We start from the raw sequence: 16,318 nt of genomic DNA, 5'->3' as shown, positions 1-16,318 counted from the left end.
AGGAGCAATTTGCATGCCTGCCTATGCTGCAGCTGAAGAGTATTTGTGCCTGGCTACAGCCACGTACCTGCCTGGCTTCCTCCCAAAAAGCCTTGAGGGGCTCCAGCTGGTGCAGTTCTCCCTAGGGCCTCTCACTGCAGTGCTGGCTGTGCCACTGCAGCTTGCCTTCCACCGTGAGGTGACCATAGCTAGCATCCGTGGCACCAGACAGGGGGTGAAGACCTCCTGAAGTTTCATAGTGTTGCTGTTGAAAGTAAAAAACAAACAACAACAAAACCCCCAAACTCCCAAGCAAACAAACGTTGTGCTTTGAAAGTACATAAGGATGGCTGGATGGGAGTAGCAGGGTATGAAACAGCAAGCAGAAAGACAAGGGCAGGGTGCTTAAGAGGAATAAGCACTTGCTATCAACTGGGGAGACTGTTCTAGTCTCACAGTCCCACTGACCTCAGGGGAGGGCTTAATTTAGGGGAAACAGAAACCACTCTAGTCTCACCCCATCCTTCCTCACTGTCTGTTCTCCCTGTTCTGGGGAGATCTCTGGGGCATGAACCATCTCCTACTGTGCATTTCTACTACCATTAGCATGGTGGAGTAGACTATACTCCAAGGTTATATCACTGATTACAGAGTCACTAAGTCACAGGACAACTGAGGCTGGTGGGGACCTCTCCAGACCATCCTACCCATGTTCAAGCAGGGGCAGCTGCAGCAGGTTGTCTAGGGACATCTTATAGCCCACACCACTGGTCACTGGTATAGCCTGCAATTCCTCCCTAAATGCAGCCTGTAACCAGCTGCTGGTATCTCAGATTAAACCATCTGCATCTTCCTATGGATCTGATAACCTGTGTCTTTGCCCTCTGCTTCTCATCTCTACAAAGACAGCATAAAGGAAGCGGACATAAGGAAATTTAAGTTCTGTACTTTGAAGAAGCTGGGAAGGGAAGATCTGGGAAGGGAAAGTATCCCATGTGGGCACAAGGGATAAACACAAGTCCCGAATGCGCTTGAAGGTGATCCACACTGGCAACACACAGTGCTTGCTGCTGCCTCACGTGTAGTGGAAGAGTCATGTGGGTGTCCACATCAGTGGGGTTCCTGAGCATCCACAGGCAAATGCACTCAGTGCCCTGTGGCCCTCCACTGAGTCTCCCAGGACACTTGTGAAGAGCAGAGGATGGGGAAATAGACCCTGTGTGTCAGCACCAGCAACACAAAAAAAAAAAAAAAGAGAGACGAGGAAGAACATAAAAGAAGGGTCTATCTGGTAAAAAAAATAAGTGAAAGCTGTGGGTACAGCGGGGCAGGTTCCCCAACCCCAGCTTTACCATCCAGTTGCCATAGAAACCCATTACTGCACAGCTCTGGGGCTCCAAATGCTGCAAATCTCCACCAATGCCAAGGAAACCCATCCCTCCATCCCTCCACACTGGGCTCTGCAGAGGTCTGTCCTTCCCCCACTCTGAGAATGCCCTGGCAACCTGAGCATGGATAGCTGGGAGCCCTCAGCTCATATAGCAGAGTTTCCTAGATGGTTTGTGTTATTTAAGGGAGTTAGAGGCAATCTTTTGTTTTATATCTGTATGCCATATATGGAAATTACATTACGTGCATCATATTCTGGGAATATACTTACACCACAGTGCGCTAAAGTAAATATTGTATCGATGTAAAAAGAAATAACAAAATATTAAAGGAAAAATCAATGAATGCTTTAAAATCTCATCCTTCACCTTACTTAACTTTGTTTAGACAGGCAGTAAAGTTCCCCTGAGGAATAAAAGTAGGCATGCTGTAGTGGTGAGCTGACCACACTTGCTGCTGGAAGCAACACAAGCTGGAGGGGGAAGAAGGTAACCTTCTCACAGAGACATCAGCACTTTCCTGGTGCCTGCAAACAGCACTGAAGAGAGAAGCTGGGTTTTTATAACCCAGGTCTGTATTAACAAAAAATTAGCATTCACCTGAGCACCTCCAAAGCGGCCCATTGCACTGGTTACTACCAGCTTTAATGCTGCTCAAGCTGTAGGCAAAGGAACCCAACAACACTTGCCTCTTTGTGCAAATAAATAAGCATTAGCTTGTCTCATCTTTTTCACCTAGAGATATGCAGTGATCTCCATTTGCTAGATGAGCAAAATGGTGGGGGAGCACACTGGGCTCTGCTGCAGGCCTCGTCTGCCGTACTCATTCAAAATGCAGAAGTTGCTGATGTTAAATGCTTTTATATAGGCCAGGTCTCTTTCAAAAGTGGTCCGGAATTAGGTTAGTAAGTCGATATTTACACACAAGATGATGTGCCCTGTTTTCACAAAGTGCTGAATACCCATCCCAGAAGTTCCCATGTGGGGCTTGGAACTTTATTTTTGGCACCTTGTTTTATAGAAAGACCATCTGTACCAGCTAGCTCTAGCTGCCATGTAATTAATTCCAAGTTATATAAACCATTCATGAATAAGCATTATTTTCCATATATTAAATTTGCAGAGATAGGTTTTAGAACTGAATTGGTATTTAGCATGGTAGGCCTCAGAAATTGTCAATTAATGCTCCTTGACATTTTATAAGTATGTTAATTTATATTAAACCTACTGCAGCTAACTTTGCGTACGATAGCTCCAAGCCTCAGTCGTAAACTAGAAAGACTTATGCAGTTCAGGAGCATTATGGCTGCTCTTTATCATCTTTTTGACATAATGCACATTGTGTATGCAATGCGGTGAAGATAAACACATACATAAAGCAGGCAATTACCTCAGTTCACATAGACTATCATATTTATGACCATTTGAAGGGGCTTAATATAATTCATTTACTCTAGGTGCTAGAGCAAATACATCATTATAAACACATGAGCCAGGCTATGAGAGGCAGGTATCAAGATTTGCTGTCATCCAGCTAAGCCAGCAAAAAGCCATTACTCCTTTCACAGGTAGTTAGTGGCGGTCAGGGGGAGGCTGACAGGAGGATCTGGGTTTGGAGCCACTCACTGCCAAGCAATGTCAGGGAATGAAGGCAAGATAGGGCAAGAAGAGGATGAAATTTGGCTCCAGAGATTAAACATCTTCTTCATTTGAAAGGCAGGTGTTCCCTGTGTCAAGTGGCCACATGGAATGGATGTGGTTTTGCAAGGAGCTGGCGAACTTTCAGCAGAGAAGGGATGGTGGCAGGGCTGAGCATGGCCATAGCTTGTCCTGGTCAGAATACTTTGCTTCCCTCAGGGTCAGGTATCCACCATGGGCTAAAGAGGATGGAGAGCCAGATTTGACATGAATTTGAACTCAGGTATTTGAGCAGGACCCTATAAGAAGGCAGGGGAAATGCAGGAAGCGTGTTCCCAGTCCTGGCCACAAAAAACAGTGCAGTTGCCATTCCAGAGGGCTCTGACCAGCTGCTGCTGAGCTGGACTGGCTCTTCTGCTGGAGTAAACCTGCATCAGGGTCGTTTCCAGCCCCACAAACAGCACTGATTAACGATGGAGGATGGTTTCACAGGACACTCTGCTCACTGAAATTGCCACTAATATTGGTGCATTAAATATGACTAATCAGGGGCAATTAGGGCCTAATTACTTTCTCTGTTGTCCTCCCTGCAATTACTCACCCTGCTATGAAGGAGCAGAGGGTGGGCAGATGAACGCGCCATTTGGATGTCCTATCATTTCACACCTGATTTCATCTGACACAAAATGGGGAAGGCAGTAAAGGATCAAATCAGAAAAACCATTTAACTTCACAGATTATGAGAGGATATATCACTCAAAATTTCCCAGCTTCTCAGTTAAACTGGTATCAGCCTGTCTGACTTGAATCCCAAAGATACGCTCTCTGTACAGGCATGTATCTGTGACTTGACAGCATAGGGAGTTTTGGATGAATGTTTGATAAATGTAGTTTTCTACACATATTTCCAGAAATCTGAAACACTTTGCAGTTGTATCTTCAGCAATCGTTGTCTATTCTATCCCATAATGAATACGAGGGATTACTTTAGGAGTTAAAACACATGCACTTTTTTTTTTTTTGTATTATAGGGCCTGATAAGAAATTAATTACACAAGTACAGTGAGAAAACCAAAAAGAGATGGGCTGTTGTACAAGAAACACAGCTGACATCTTGATAGTGCATCACTTTGGTAAAGGAAAAGAGGGGATAAATTAAGCACTTCCTTCTGTAAATAAGTGTTAAAGTAAACTGATTAAAACAGCTCCCACTAGCACCATTCCACGGCAGCAAAGAATAAAATCAATAATAAACATCAACATTTCCATTTTCTTAGTGCTTTTGTAAGTCAGCCATGAGAATTTGCTTTTCACTTAATGGCTTACCCGAGGGAAGGCCACAACTAACCACGTTAGAACTTCTCCAGCTGATACATCCCTGAATTGCTCATTTATTGACAAAGAACGACTTGGCTTCAGAGATGATACTGTGGTGAAATTATTTTGGAGAATGTATGAAGCTTTTGGGACTTAAGTCTTGATTTGACTAATGCTGCTGGAGGATTTGATAGAATTTAGTATTTAATGGTCATCTGACATCAGGATGCTGCTGTCTTAATCTATCCTGGAATATTAAAATCTCAAAGTAAAGACTAATCCTTGTTCTCCGTGGTTTAAACAGATAAAATATAGAGAAAGTGGAACTTAAAATCATGGGCCTACACATCAATGACACCGTGAACAGACACCAGGCACTAAGGTCACTGTCTACAGCTTTTCCCACCAGAGTTTTCAGTCTCTGATATAATATAGCTTCCTTCCAGTGAAGTCAGAGTGGCGCAAAACCTGCCTCAGGTGTATACCCAGCACTGCACCTGTCTACACACAATAATCCATGACTTGAATAACCATCAATTTCCATGTCCACACAGCTGCCCACACCTGGACAATGGTTTCTTGCACTCATCACTCAGCTGATGGGGCTGGCAGTAGAGATTGCTGCAGCTCATTATAACACTACTGTCCTCGTATTTCTAAATATTCCACCCTTGTGTGACAAGAATTGTATCAGAAAAAACTAAAAATCCCAAATTTGCCTGTGTTGAGGCAGAGCAGTCTGTCCCTGTTTCTCTATCAACTGACAGTGATAAGAAATGACTCTTTAGGTAAAAGGTGAGTGGCAAGTGCTCCAGCCAGGAGAGGTAAAATATACTCAGCCTACTGTACAGCACCAGCTTCTGGGATATTCCAAAGCTTGGTAAGTATTATCTTTCAGAAAAAAAAAAAAAAAAGTAGGGAAAAAAAGTACAATGTTGTTTCATGGGTCAGTGGAAAATTCATGCCTTTATGCAAAAGCCTGCCTAAGTTCCTGCTAAACACTCCGAAAACCAGCTTTGCAATTTGACAGAGCTTGTGGGGTGTCCCAGGCATTTTAACCAACTGGGGTTCAAACATCCGGGGCCAATCAGGGAAGTATTAAGAGCATATTTTTATTTCCCTTTGAAAGAGCACTGATGTCTTTTCTTATTTTAATACAATGAAAACTTACTTACTTGCTTATATCTGGCACAGAATAGCTGTTTTCTCCTCACTGATTGCCATCTACCATATCTTCTGTTTCAGAGAAAGCTTTTTTAAGAGGTGCAAAGCAAGTATAAAATCTGACATCACAGCAGGCTACTGGAAGCTGTCCTGAGCTCACCAGAACTGACACGCTGAGGAAGGACAAGCAACAGGAGAGGCTGAGGCCAGCCAAAGCATCGCTGTTCTCTGCCCTCACCTCCCTCCTCTGGCACACGCAGGCCTCAAAGTGGGATTGTGGTGCTGAAAGCCGGAGCAACAAAAAAGAGGGATATTTTTCTTACAGTAGTTGTTGATTTTCCTAATCCCATGTCCTTTGGACCACCTTGAAGGTGCTGTTGAGCATGAGCTAAAGCAAGCACATTTCATCAAAAGAGAAGTCCAAGCCGTCTCACATTGCAGGAGCAAGCAGACCTTTATGAACCACTAATGAGCAAATAATTCACTTTCAACTATAAACAGACAGTCTTGCGTAAACTCACAGAATAATCCTGCACTGTACATGAGCCAAAAGCAATAAATGCTCTGCGCCATGTCTTGACAATAGAGCTAATGTACGTGGCTTGCTTCATCTGAGAGCACAGAGCCTTGTTAGCTCAAGCATCCTTCAGCAGAATTTTCAAAGAGCTGGATTACACTCTCTAAAAGCCCTGGCACCGTGTCTGTTAAATGACATAGCAGTTTTTACACTTACTGTGACCGCTGGAGTAATTTCCTTCTTTCCAAGGCCACACTCTGTAATACGATGCAGCTGAAGAAATCAGCATCACCAGTGCTCCACGCCAGCCTGTGTGCTGCTTGGGCTCTTTTGAGAGGTTCAGCAGCAGTATGACCCTCTCCAACCCCTGAAGAACATATTTCAAACATAACATACTGCTTACTGGGTGCAGCCATGAATTTGTGACATCAAGGCAGTTCATGCTGGCCAGCTGAATTCCCTAAGTGACAGATAACAAACAGAGTGATAATGTCACAAGGAGTTGAGAAGAGTTGAGGCAAATAAAATTTTCAGCCCTGGGGCAGAATGCAACTGAGACTAATGCCTCAGTAAGACTGGCATTTGTTTCTCGAACATGCACGTTTTAACACATGGTGTAGGATGGATCATACAGATCACCTCAAGGGTAACATGGGCGCTTGTGAAGAAAGAAGCCTCCTCTGTTTGTAATCGCAGCAGTGGACAGATACAGTTCAGTGTGTCACAACACAAATCACCTTCTAGTGTCTTTCGGTTTTGCCACATCTCTGGTTTTGGGGGGAAAGGAAGAGAAGGCTTAGCAAAACACTTCTGGGTTTTTTCCAATGAGAAAATAAGAACTGGCCTGTTCACAATAAATGGATATTTGTATAGGAAGCCACTTATTTGGAGATGAAATATTTCCAGCTTTTAGAAAACATCACTTTTTTTTCTAGATTCCATGTCTGCATTCTGTGGTTCCCACTCTCTCTCCCTTTTACTGTCTTTTCCCCCACTGAAAGAAACTGAGTGAGAAAAACAGCATGAAAAAGACGTTCTGCCCAGATTAAAAAAAACAGTACATTCAGAAAAGCACCCATGGTTTGAAGGGCAATTGTTTTCAATTTTCCTACAGGAAAGACAAGAGATGTCTGCAGAAGGTTAAATACTATTGGTGTAACCAAACTCTGCATCTTTGCCAGTTTACTGTGGTTTTGTGTTTCACCTTAGCAAGCTTGGGTTCAAATCCATACAATTTAAAAACCAGAGAAATGTACTGAATGAGCTGTTTGGCACCTTCCAGAGCAAGGACAGCTTTGGGAGCTAGAAGTTCCAGACCTGCCAGGCTGCTGGAAGTCCAGGTGGTGGTTAGGAGAGGAACGAGCTACAGGTTACAGACCACTGGGCACCCACCACACTGCTGATGTGCACAGACGCTTTCTGCAAAAACACAGACCTGGTGGTACTGCTGCTTTGGCTCCTGTCCATATCTAAACCATACAAACCTCCAGAAACTGAGATCTCCATCCTCTTGTGCCCCACAGTGCTGCAGCTCATCATTGTCCTTCCCACTGCGGGTGCTGGTGGGAGGAGAGGTGATGCTCAGCACAATGGGGGAGCAATCAGGAGGAACATATCACAACAGACAGCAATCTGGAGACTGTAAAAATGAATAGTTTGTGTTTCACTGATGTTGATGTGGTCATATCATCTGTAAATTATATACCCAGCTATTTTTCCAGTTAGCCATTATTCTGTCAGGCGATCGGCTGCCAGTTCCAGCCCTCCTAACCATATGCACAGCTGTAAACCTTGAAAGTAGCTGTCTCCAAAGCAAGCCAGTTCAGGAAGAACTGGGAAACAAATTACATAAAAGCAGATTAACTTCTCTTTAACTTCCTTCAAAATATTTCTTCCCTACAGCCTCTTTAATCCCATTTTTAAAGGGAATTTGGTCTCTTTATTTGTTATACTTATCAGTATGACTTGAATTTAAAGCTTTATACTTTCTGTTTCTGCCCATGGACCTGTTGCAGCTATAATCCTTAGTCTTTTCAATGGTGGGGATGGTTCTCTGAGCAGTTATCAGCCTTTTGCACTGATACTTTCCACAAGAAAAAGACAGCCAGGGCATGCTTGGTGCATTTAGTTGAGAAACTCCTTGGTGGGCAGGGGCAATGTTCTGACAGTCTTGCTTTTTTTTTTTACTGTCTTCTCTTTTAACCTTGAGCCACTTGCATATGTAACTCTCATGTACCATCTCACTGAACAGGCAGCACCTGCCAGCCAGAGGCTGGGTTTAACCAGGACTGACATAATCGAAAGATACTGCATAAGGACATTTGTAACAAATACACTATTTCATAAGGTTTCAAGAAACGCCCTAATTTCTTTCTAAGGAAGCCAACTATTTAGAATAGACTTCTAAAATAATGCCAGAATGCTTCTGCATACACACTGGTCTTCATTACCTAGCTCAAATGGAATAAATCTAAATGTGATGTACCCTCCCACATCCTCTCCATTGGGCTCTAAAACCCTTATCTCTTTGTCTGAAAGATAAAGAACAGGAAGAACAGCTTACCAGGTGTCTAAATGAGTAAGAAGCATCCTTGTATGGTGGGTGCTGCATACCAACAGCAGTGGGACCATCAGTGTGAGGCTGGGGCACCGCAGCAGCCTGGTCACAGCTCAGGCACCCCAGGGCAGTATGAAAGGTCACATCACTTCAAATCAGGTGATAAGAGCTTTGTTTAGAGGATGTCTGACTTTAGTCCTATGTTACTGAGGTCAAAGGCAAAGGTCAGGCAATGAAGGTGGACCAAGCCCTGGTGTGGGACCATGGAAGGGTGAAGAGCACAGAGTCCTACCTAAAATCAGGATGCAGCATCGGAAGGAGGAGGTGCTGGGGAACACATTGCTGAGTTATGAGGAATGTGCTTGAATGAGTGAGGACAATGGCAGAGGAGAAGGTGTTAGGGCTGTGGTTTAAAAAGGCAAGACATTATACAGAGACGGGCTAAAGGGCTGCTCATAGCTTGTGACCGAGGTTTACTTATTCTGCCCTCTATAAGGACCCTCTCTTCTTTCCTTACCTAGAGAAAGATCTCACGGCTTGCAGGAGACTTCTACTGACCTGGCCCTGCTTTCCCTGGACTGCCCAGGCTGCTGCTCCACTGATGAAATCCCATCAGGAAGAGCTCTGCACAGTGGAGGAGCCTCAAGGAAGGAGCCAGGCTTCTGCTCCATTTCACTCTGCCAGGCTCAATGCCCTGGGAGAATCACGTGCAACATGGGAGGAAAGGAAAACTGATCCCGCTGGGGAGAGCAAGAGATCAGAGAACTAAAAACTGAATGAGCTCCCTGTGCCCTCTGCAATTAAAGGGAACTTGAAAGAGTTTCAATTTGGTGATATCATTAATTTCCCCTCTTCTCCGCCCTGCTGCTGCATTTCAGAAGAGTCCTTTTCAACTGTTTATTGACTGCATGATGAAAGACTGAACTGAAGAGACCCTAAGAAACGGAAAGTTTGAGAAGTTTTCAACCCTTTTCATCAGTTGTTTAAACAATGTTCAGAAAAACATGAGAAAGACTGTGTTTGAGAGAAATATTGTAATTAAAGCCGCATGCAGTGGGCTTTGCTGTCCAAATGTGACTCAAATACTTGCAGCCCCATGTCATGTAAAGATTTAGTTCACAATTTTGTCACAAACAAGGCTATTATGAAACACATTTATATTTACCGAGTTATTTCCTTTACATGCTAAGAACAAACTGCTTTGGTAAACTAGCTATGTAGGAAACACAGCACATTAATAATTAATATATATGCACAGAACATGCATGACATGAGCTCAGGGATTTCAGGGAGCATGGGATCACACAGTGTGCCAGGCACCTCCAAAATGCAACCTGAGTGCAGGACACCCCACACCCCCACAGGCTCTCATCTCACCTGAGGTGTCTGTGCCTGTCAATGAACCTGAAGCAGTATTAACATGTACACCTTGTTCTGCCAAAATTTCCATCTTTCTCAAGACCACACCTGAAAATTTCTGCCCCATGTTTCTTTTCCTGTATTTCCTTGCAGTCTTGTCATGCAGCTGGCATGGGGAAACTTGAATCTTGATAACTCACAGGATGGTCCTACAGATGGTAGGAGCAACAGAGAGATGGGTTTCACCACCAACATACCAACTGGTGTAAAATGTCCTTGCCTGGGTATACTCAGACAGTGCAAACAAGCTAATGGGAAGAAACGTCAAATCTCATTTTTCTAACTCTTGAAACGTAAGAAATTCTCAGAAATATCACAAGCCCATCAAGTTTCCTGGGCACAGTTTGCCCACAAATCAAAGACTTCAAACAATTCCATTTCATTGGCACAGATGGATCAAAGGCACTTTCAAAGTCTAGCCAGCCACAGGGCATTGACAGGGACCAGTCCCTGATCAAAAGCATGTGGGCAAATGCCTGTGGTTTGCTGATAACCTCTTATCAGAGCTTCATCACATGACAGCTTTGTTGTCACAGCAAGAGACGAAAGCCTGACAAGGGACTGCTCACTCCTGGATGTGATGGAAGGCACAGCCATGTGCTCCACAGCTACTCATGGGAGTCAGCACTTGCGAACAGCTCCCAGCTTCTCATGGTTTTTTTTTGCATAGTTTTCCTTAAAAAAGGAAAACCTCCCGAATCCCATACCACACCATTACACTGGTGTGAAGGCACCATGCAGGAGTCCCTGGGACTGCGTGCTGGCAGCCACGTCAACAGTGACCACCTGGCCTGCCTTTGGGACCTGCTGGAGGTAGCTCCTCTAAGTACTAATTTTTGCTGAATAAGGCTTTTCTGACATACTGGTTACATCTGCTGGAGTCTGTTATCCCGCTGATGCAGCACAGTGCTGAAGGCACCTGACACTTGGCTGCTGTCCCCAAACTTGGCACTAAGTCACAAGCAGGAAGCACAGGGGAGGAGCAGGAACTAAAAGGATAATTGAGATCTGTGGGGCAGGACTGAACGGAGCAGGGGGGGTTAATGCGGTAATCAGATTAGGAAACAGTCCTGATTATTTCAGCAATGAAAAGCAATGGTTCACCTTACCAGGCAGCCAACTAATACCATCACAGACATCTTCCTTGTTTATTTGCTTGTCTTCTCAGACTAGAAAGAGAATGTGGGGGATCCCGTTCCTAGCCATCTGGCATTAGTGTGAAAAATATGGTAAGAGAAATTGCACAGTTGTCTCAGATGATAATTCACACATTCTTATGATCTTAGATTTGTTTTTTTCCTAGGCTTTTACTCACCCATGATTACAACCCTAGGAGATTTTTCCATTTGCAGCCCCAACCTCAATCAGCTTACTTCAGGTGCCTTATTAAAGCTGGGGTTCCGAGAGAGTAATTTTTAAACAGAACTGAGAATTTTACCCACCGGTGTCACTGGTGGTGGGGCTGGCCACTCTTCACACTTTATCCTGAAAGCTTCCTTGGCTGCCCCTGATGTGACTCAAAGCACTGGTAGCTGATGGTTCCCCACACAGCACATTGACTGACCATCAGGGACAAGCCAAAACTGAGCTCTGTGATTGGCAATATTACATTTTTGCACCAGTGGCTTCCCTAACAGTACAGATTTAACCCAAATGCGGTATAATTACACTGTTATTTGCGGAGAGCAAGGCATGGCTTTCCCAAAACCCATGTAATGTACCAAGGTCAGCCTGAGATCCTTCACATTTCAGGCACGATGCTCTCCTTGAACCTGCAATTGTCTCCCATACACTCTTGCATTTGTCTCAGAAAGAATGAAAAAAATAAGCTTCCATCCAAGTTTGCTTCTCTTTCTCTCATACAAAGCTGCTGTAAATTGCCCTCAACACTGCTTTACAAATAAGGCAGCTGCTGAGAGCTTGAAGAGCACCACACGCACGGGAAGCAGTCGCCTAGCAATAAGGAAAATGTAAAAGCCCTCCAAGTAGCTCCTCCTTCCATTTCTTTTCAGTGACTCATTCTCTACAATATGCTCTTGGAGTCTGGGTTTTTTGTTGATTTTTTTTTTCCTTTCTTACAGCAAAACCACTCATACTGCATGTGTCAGGTGAAATGAGGCAAGGAAAAGGGTGCATGCACTGCCTTCATTTAAGAACACAGGAACATCCCAGGTGTCCCACACAAGCTGAATGCATTCCCTATTTTCTTGCTGACACAAGAGAACAAGCTGTAAGAGCTGCAACGATTTGCAGTTACGAGGCACTCTGCACAGCCTGGGAAGGCAAACCATCTACTCTGCCTGCTACATGATACCAACACTTAATGGGTATGTCGCAAGACAGAAGGTAAGTAGTTTTGAAGGTGTCTCATGTCTGGAAATCAGGAACAACCACACTCAAGGCAATGGAGTGATACAGCTCTGAAACTGGTGTGAAGGAAAAGTTATACCAACTGACCTGACAGGGGTTTTGGCAGCAGTGGTAAGTAAGAAAGGAGCAGGTTTCCCGTGCTACTATTGGATTTACACCATCTCACACACAAGTTGTTGTGAAGGACTGTGGAACAGTCCAAGATGGAATTAATTATTTAAAACCAAACCACATACAGCTGAATGGCCAAATTTGCCTTCAGCCCCAGGAGAAGTACACAGACATGTTTCCAAAAAACCCCCAAATTTTCTTATCTTTTTTCTCTGAATAATCCTCATCCTCTAATTCTGACTAAAAAATATCTAAAAATAGTTCCAGAGAAGAACTGTGATGAATTATGCAATGGACATATGCTATCACATCAAATCTTGATGTTAACTTCATCTGATGTCACGCAGAAGACTGAAGCTTGGGACTGTGCTGGGAATGATCCCAGATAGGCAGTAGGATTTTAGGTCACATCGCTTCATCTCTGATCAGGCGTGGGAGCACCTGGGAGAGCAGATGGCTAGACAATGTAGCTATCACTGGTGGATTTAATCTTCCTGGATTAAGAAGCAAGTACTATGCGAGTAGTTTGATTTACTAAAGACGCAGCAGCAACTCTAACACATGAAAACCTTCCAGAGCTCTTGTGATGAACCTCCTTCTCACACAGTTTCTAGTAGGACTGCAAATCTACGGGCAACCCATTCACCAGCCACTTTCCAGTTACTGTCATTTTTATTGCATATCTGTAAGAAATATCCTGCCAGAAAAGAAAATTTTAAAAACTAGCTTCTAACCATACAAAGTGCAGTGTGCTTTCTCCCAGTGTGACTGTCAACAAGGGGAGAACAAAAATCTTTAATGATTTGTAATTCTGGGTGACTGCATCCCCTTGCCACTGTGAATCTGCAGTCTTCAGATCTGTCAGCTGCAAACCTAGGTTGTTTCCAGAGCACCCTCATCCAGCATTGCCTTATTCAGCGAATCCACTGCATAGCACAAAGCAGCAGCTTTCTTCTGCTGGTCCTCATGCAGGTGAGCTGGCTGCAAGCCACCAAAGGAGTTGCTGTCTCCTACACTCTGGTCAAAAAATGCAGCTGGCATGAGCTGCGCTACTCAGGAAAGTGACGGCTGGCAACACCAAGCCCTAACAACTCTTAATCTTAACGACAATCACAATCAGCTTTCAGGGCTCAACTGGGGGGCCTCTTGTCCTGAGCAGTAAATGAAGAAAGAATCATTGTCCTGGAAAAACAATTGCTAATCTTGACACACTACAGTTTAGTTCTGTAATAACTAGCCAGTGGTATAAAAGAGCACTATTTCAGCAACGGATACCAGGGGGGTAAATGTATTCCTAGTATAATTCTACTGTTTTCCATGGAAATACATTAGGGGTGGATTTACTCCAACATGGGTGTACAACGTATTGCTACAACTTCATCCCTAAACCACACACACAGATTTGAAGATTACCATGAGGGTTCCCAGATTTAGAATTCATAAATGAACTTCTTGTTTCTTTATAAAAAGGTCACAGCAGGATTATGTAGAGAAAATTACACATTCTTACACTAAATTTTAGTTAGGAGAAACTTCAAGATAAAATTAATCAGCAGTAGCAAATGTATTATAATAAAACAACACTGATACTATAAAAAGGGAATTACTCTCTTATTTTCACACCTATCAAATTTAGAGGAAGAAAAAAACTACAGTACCATTGTGTGTATTATCAGGACGGTCAATGAGACATGAAACAAGGACGAACTCCATTTGCCTGGGCAAAAAGCCCAGTTTGGAAGTAATTGCTGTAGTGGTGTAGCAGCTGCAGATATAGCCAGATCAAATCCAAAGATCAAACGCTTATTTCATTTTGATAAAAGTCATTAAACCACAAATCAACTTACTTTGGAGTACAGTCAGGAAATAACTCTGTATATACCATCTGCACAGAACTCTCCCCTAATATATTAAAGCAGTGACAGCAGCCTTCTTATGTGAAATCCCCAAACTTATATTTCATTAAGTATCAACATTCCTCATGTAGATTTTATTTAGCAGATAAGCCATTGCAGCATGTTTAAAATCATACCAGAGGGTTTCTAAGCTGAGTATCAGGATTTCAAATGCAAGCACAACACTCCTCCCCCTTTGAGTCTCATGATGACAGATAAAAGAATGGCATCAAGGGCTTACCTAGAAAATTTCAGGGAGCACCAAGGAAGCTCTGGAACTGTGGAGTTCTTCAAGAATAATCAAAATATAAACAGGAGTGTGAGAAAAAAAATAAAATCACAGAATGTAGCAGTTGCATCAGAGCAATTTAATTACTGAAGTGCACTTCCTTCAATACATTAACTTGGCAATTTAGTCAGTCTTTGGGGAGCTTTTGGCCATCGGTTACAGGGTTGCTTCAGCAGGTGCAGCCTCTGCCTGCAGTGCTGGTGCCCCACCAGCTGAGCCCCCCAGAGCACCCCTCAGGTTGGCAGAGATTTGCTACAGTGGATACAGAGTGGGCACGAGGGTGTCACCAAGGCTACTTCTACTTTGATTTGAAGATTACAGAGACTTCTATAACTATATCATTCCAATACAGACCATGATGCTATTGTGCATCATGGCTTCTCAAGGGGCTGATGTAGGTTATGCTCTAGAGTCAATACAAAGCCTTCCTATACTTACTTAGGCTTGCTTAAGCTCATATGGGCTTGTGAAGAAGAATTTAGGAGTATTTTATTAGAGTCAAATTATAAGAACCTCACTTGTTTTGAATAGCTTTTTATTCTCCTTTTTCGTTCATCAGAATTCAAGCAGATAATTTTTTGTAGTAATACACAACTCTGTAGTTGTCCCAGAATCTGGTCCAGTTATCTGTATCTAGAAAACAAATTCCAGCTTTCATGCCTTGATTATAGCAATCAATCTCAAACTCTCACTGCCTATTAACTTAATAGATTGTTCTGGATGTCTGGATCTGCAGTTCTAATACCACTAATGTTCATCGAAACGTTGAGAGAGCAAAGATCAAAACTTCACCTTAATAAAATAATCCTTTTTTTAGACTAGGAATCAATGTGTTGATTTACTCACAGTACACCTCCCACAAAAGGTAATTCACTGTTACTTGTGCCCTTCAGAAAATCTCTGTATTACTGATGGATTTAGAGCTAAAAAGATCATTATTAAATTCAGGATTAACAGAAAGTTACCACGACAATGTTAGCCCAGCTACTGACAGATGATGACATTTTCGTATCAGTTTTTGGGTTTGGGGTTTTTTTTGTTTGCTTGGTTTTGGTTGGGTTTGGTTGGTTGGTTGGTTGGTTTTTGGCATGTTTTGTTTGTTTGGTTGGTTGGTTGGTTTTTTATGGTAGTTCTTCTTAATATTTACCTGCTCAGAAAATAAGAACTCACCCACTGGTCCTACGTTCCCACCATTCCCAGGATGGTGTCCTGTCCTCTGCAGAGAGCCCATGGAAGAGCTTTTCTTGGATTGAAGAACTGAATGCTTTTTGGCAGTCCCTTGCAGTCCCACATACATTTTTTCAGTGAGTGTCCCTTTCACGTGCATTAATGATTTGACTGGAAATTTTTACCATGTAAGTGGGAATTACTTCTAATCCTCAAATTATTAGCATTCTTGGCATCTAGGAACAGTTTTCTAAGATAAAAAAGATAACTTTTAAATGAGTTTTGAAATATTCCTCTGAAAATTAACATAATACCATAACTGTAGGGTGGTTTTTTTTTACAAAAACCCATAAATGTGAATTAATATATTAATATTAATGGATATTCTGTCTATGCTAAGCCTCAAGTTGTTCTTACTTCAAGCCGAACTTTTCAAATATTAACCAGGAAGAAAAGGAGTTAGTCTACAATGCACAGTTATCAGGAGACCAAGGCAAAGTTAGTCTA

General features: G+C 43.0%; 1 long non-coding RNA gene across 2 annotated transcripts; it reads right to left on the bottom strand.

Moving 5' to 3' along the window:
• Window positions 1–6,428: 6,428 nt before the first annotated feature.
• LOC133270709 (uncharacterized) lies at window positions 6,429–16,055 on the bottom strand. 2 transcript variants are annotated; one of them, XR_009743873.1, is made up of 5 exons: window positions 15,815–16,055; window positions 14,597–14,643; window positions 7,488–7,642; window positions 6,643–6,770; window positions 6,429–6,463 (listed from the first exon to the last, which is right to left on the bottom strand). It is a non-coding gene; the product is annotated as an uncharacterized LOC133270709 (long non-coding RNA). The 2 variants fall into 2 exon arrangements; XR_009743872.1 differs by lacking the exon at window positions 6,429–6,463 and having other exon boundaries at window positions 6,549–6,770.
• Between the last annotated feature and the right edge of the window lie 263 nt (window positions 16,056–16,318).

This window comes from Pezoporus flaviventris, unplaced genomic scaffold (genome assembly GCF_033815535.1).
Source record: "Pezoporus flaviventris isolate CSIRO_AGI_PZ_B2104156 unplaced genomic scaffold, CSIRO_AGI_Pfla_v1 ptg000021l, whole genome shotgun sequence".
NCBI classification, from domain to species: domain Eukaryota; kingdom Metazoa; phylum Chordata; class Aves; order Psittaciformes; family Psittacidae; genus Pezoporus; species Pezoporus flaviventris.
This window is presented reverse-complemented; position numbering and strand designations above follow the sequence as displayed.